This window comes from Carettochelys insculpta, chromosome 11, assembly GCF_033958435.1.
Source record: "Carettochelys insculpta isolate YL-2023 chromosome 11, ASM3395843v1, whole genome shotgun sequence".
In the NCBI taxonomy this organism is placed as follows: domain Eukaryota; kingdom Metazoa; phylum Chordata; order Testudines; family Carettochelyidae; genus Carettochelys; species Carettochelys insculpta.
Window position 1 is genome coordinate 26,466,152 of NC_134147.1, and position 4,652 is coordinate 26,470,803.

Below are 4,652 nucleotides of genomic sequence, written 5' to 3' on the forward strand. Positions count from 1 at the left end.
CAAGCAGGAGCCTGGTGCGCTCTGCTTTAACTTCGCATCAACTCGCCATCCTCAGAGAAAGCTCCTGCTTTTCCCAAACCTGCCAGTGGGATATGAAGGCTGGGAAGCAGCTGCAGAATAGCTGGGCAAGGCTGGAAGTTGCTCTTCCATTCTCCCAGGCCCCGCATTAGCACGAGGGGCCACCAGCACCAAGGAGAAAGGGCTGCGGGAGGGCATCTGTAGAGGGGTAGCACAAAGAATCAGGAGAGCAGAGAGTCCTTCACTCCCACGTCAGCCCTTTGAATCCCACCTGGACAGCGGTGACTCACCTATGCCCTTCTGATGGTGGCACAGTGGTCTTGGTAGGTGAATCTCCTCACAGCAGCTCCCTTTACAACTGGCAATAATCCTACCCGCCCCCTCAACCCCCGGCCGCCTCAGCAGTGAAAGGTTGGGCCAGCCACGTTCAATTCCCCCTCAGCCCTGCAGGAGGGCCCCCAGGCCAGCGCTGGACCTGCTGGGAAGTCTGCAGAGTGGCGGCTCCTGGGTAACTGCCCTGAGGGAGGAGCCGGGATGGCCGTCTCCAGGGCTGCCAACCCGACCCAAAATCGGAACCCAAAGAACCCCAGCCAGCCCTGGTGCTGCAGCTTCCTCTTTCCTTCCCCTGCTGCCACATTCCCGCCAGCAGCTATTGCATCACATGAAGGCCGATGATCATGTGGGGGACATGACAGTCTCCCTCTCACACCTTGGGAGAACGGCCTCAGACCCTGGCTCTCCCTCCGACTCCCAGCTCTGGCAGCTTGTGTCAGGTCCGCACATTGGCAGGGTAAAGCCAGCGTAAGGGATTAAGACGGCCCTATATCTGTGCCTTCTCCTGAAAGTACAGGAATTATTTTGCCAGGCAGGGGGCTAGTACCCAACACATCCACCCACCGGAGGAGCAGAAAGTACCCAAAAGGTTACTTGAGTAAAAGTGCAGCGTACTTGAGTACAAGAAAGATGTGCTGTGTGCATGTGTGTACTTTTACTCCAGTAGTTTTCCAGAGGGTCACCAGTGACATGTACTTAAGTACCGCCCCCCAGCAGCTGCACTTTTACTCAAGTAATTTTCAGGGTACTTTTTCCACCTCTGCCACCCATTGCTCTGCCCTCATCCCTGCCAGCATCAGTGACCTCAGGGAAAAGTCACTTTCCCCTGTCAGGCCCTTGGCTATTTGCCTCACCATTGGCTTCTAGTGGGCTGCATCCCTCCACAGCTGGCCCAGAGACCATAATAGCACTGAACAGGCCAGCCAAACGCCCAGTGGCATTTTGAGAACAGCCTTGCTATCAGCGCTCCTTGGCATTTGTTTTCCCCTCTGCTCCTCTGGAATTATTTGAAGGTGTTGATCTCACCTGACAAACTCCCCTGAGGCCTCCTCTGCCAGCATTTTCTCTCCCCCGCTGGTAGTCGCCGCTTGCCAGCAGCAGCCACGCAGTGTTGGAGGAAGGGGGCAGAGGGGAAAGTGAAGCTCCCTTAGAGAGGCACCTCCTGCCTGAAATTTGATTGACACAATGCTTATGTACTGCAGGGACAGGCACCTTATAAACGCTACATCGGTCAGGCAGACAGCAGCGGCCAGGCGATAGAGAGGACTTCACTAGAAAGGAAGCAAATCAGACATTTTGGGCATCATGCCATCACAACACATGGCACAAACAGACTGTGAGTATTACCATGGTTCAGACTCAAACCAGAGGCGTCACCAGAGCCTGCAAACTCTCAGCTAGGTCAGGAGCTAAACTGGGATCAGCTCAGCTGGGAAGGTTCAAGTAAAACTTGTTGGCCCCATACCCCAGCGTGTTCAGCCTCTCCAGGCAGTTGCAGAAACAGAGGGAAGAAAGGAGATCCCGCTGGGGACTATACCAGAAGGAGCGCTGCTGTGTTGGCTCCCAGGGAAAGTCTAGAGAGGAACCAGAAACAGCCTAACAGCTATGGTTGCAATAAGCCAGATGAGAAGAAATCTGATTCTAAAAGTTTATCTGACGCTAATGTGCTTCCCATTCCTTCAAGAGGCTGCTTCACAAGGACGCTTTAGGAGCAGCGAGAGTGGTCTGATTAAAGTGATTTTTTAAAAAGGGACTGAAAGGATAATAGCAAGTATCTTTACTACTGTGTGGCAGTCGGGTGGGGGAGGGAAGAGTTCTTGTTTTTGCTTTGGTTTGCTTGGAAATTGCACATGGGCCACCATAAACTTAAACCACAAACCAGCCTGATGTTCAAGAGTGCCCAAGAGTTAGGACAGGCATCCAAAACATCAGCCAAGCGATGTTCCACCAGGAAGGGAACAGAAGAGCAAGAAGAGGAAAAAGAACGAAAGAAAGAAGAGGGAAATAACAGGAGTGGGAGCACGACTCCTCAACAGCAGGGACCCTCCCTGTACAATTTAAGTGCCCATCACAACTGTCTCACCTGTAGGTGATTCTCTCCTATGAAGTTGTTCAGGTTGATATGGTCACTGTTCATCACACATCATAGGCACACGTGGTAGCACTGTACAGACACGTGGTTGGAGGTGGTTCCTGCCCTAAAGAGTTCCCAAGGCAGATAAAAGATGGGAGGGGAAACCAAAAGTTGACCGGCTCTGTTGCTGACTTGCTGGGAAGCAGCAGAGCCAGGAATGGAACCTAGATGTCCTGAACCCTGATCCAATGCCTTAACCACTGACCCTCCTTGCTCTTTAAAGGTTAAGAGGTGATTCTCTGCCCCTCTGCCAGCACAAGCAGACAGCCAGCATCTCTGCCTTAGAAGGAGGTGTGCTATGGTGGTCACAGTACAGCCAAAGTTCAGGGCAATCGTTCAGTTTAACCCTACCTCTGCCATTCACTCTCCCTGGGACCCAGAGCAAACCATTTCTCAGTGAAGCTTGGATTCTCCATTACCTCGCTCCTCACAAAGTTGTTTACAGTTGTGCAAAGCAGGCGTCTCGCGCTGTCAGCAGTGCAAGCAGAGAATTCTGGCTGCTTCTCGACTCTCTTTTTTTTGGTCTCCCTGTCCCAAGCAACATGAGACTCTCCCACTCAGCAAGTGGATTCACCCAGAGGAAAAGTGAAAGAGCCCCTGTTCCTACCAAGGGAGGGGGGGCCCGCAGGTGTCTCATTTCAGTCAGGGGAGGGAAGGGCATAGGAGATAAAAAGGGTTAGGTACAAGCATTTGTGGAAAGTTTTGCTGTGTTTTTTCTTTCAGACAATTTACAACTAGAGGGAAAAATATGTCCCTTTCCAGCCCACGTACTGGAACATGGGCATTTGTACATTAGCCTCAGGAACTGCAGCGAGTACACAAGTTCCAGAAGTCGAGCCAGAGACCTATAAATCCTGTGGAAGGGACAGCCAGCAGCTGAGATACCTCTAGGCCCTCAGCCCTGATCCAAGAGGAGGATTTCTCCTGGCTTTTAGACTCCAGCTCGTTTTGTGCTAGGACAGCAGGTGCTGGTGAACATTGGTGATTTGTTCACTCCTGGCATTAAACAATACTCCACAGCTATCGGACTCACTGCCCAGAAAGTGCTTCCTGCCACCAGCCAAGACAATAGACAATAAAAGGGGTCAGCTCTCCACTCTGTGGTCTTGTGACCTTGGATGCTATACAAAGAACATTTTTCCCCTAGCACAGTTGTATCTGTGCAACTCACAGAGAGACTTTTGCCTCTCTGGGCTTTTAAATCGTTATTATTTCAAAGTTTTAGTTCAAAACAAACCATGCTGAGAGAAGGGCTAGACCGACCGCTCTGAAGGCCCCTATTTATCTAGAAGCAAGCCCAGTGATCAGGCACGCTTCCCCTGACTTACTGTTCCCTCCTATCATGCCACCAGACTGACCTATAGAGACCACCACGTGGTTCTTATGCCTGGCACTCCAAAAGAGCATTATGGGTGGTTCCTTTTCTGAACCTGCAGGGACTGGGCTGGATGAATGGTACCAGAATAAAGGGAGCAGTGTTCTGTCTCATATGGCAGCTTCTGTAGCCAGCACATGCCCCTGGCTGGGTCAAATGTGCGGCAACAAAATGGAGGCAAAGGAAAGTGCAGAGAAGTGACAGGCCCATATTTGGAGACTTGAATCAACTGTCTCACATTCATCCCTCGAATAGTTTGACTGACTAGGGGGGAATTACCCAGGAATGACTGGGTCCCATTCACCTGGAGGGTTCCCTAGAGCAGTTTCTTAAACATTTTGAGACCATGGAACACCAAACAATAATATTTTTTATGCAGAACATCTATGAAAATTTTCTTCAAAAAATTTGTTGTCAGCCCACAAAAAATAAAACCAACAACAACAACAAACAACAACAAAACCCAGCAATATCCGCAGCAAAACCACAGTGAAGCAATGTAATCAGGTACCACATCAATGAAGAAATAACACTGTATCGGGTTTTAATAACAGAAAATATACACCATCAGTGTATGATATCAAAAACGTGTCACATGCTTGCAGCATGCCTGTGAGTTGGTCATAGAACACCAGTGTTTCACAGATCATCGTTTAAGAAACACGGCCCTCTAGGACCCTCCCAACTATATGGTGGCTTTGTGCCACAGGCAATGCACACAGCAGGGATCCTGGGGACACTCCACCTCTGACATCCCTGCTCACAAAGTAGGTGCAATGATGCAGGTCTCCA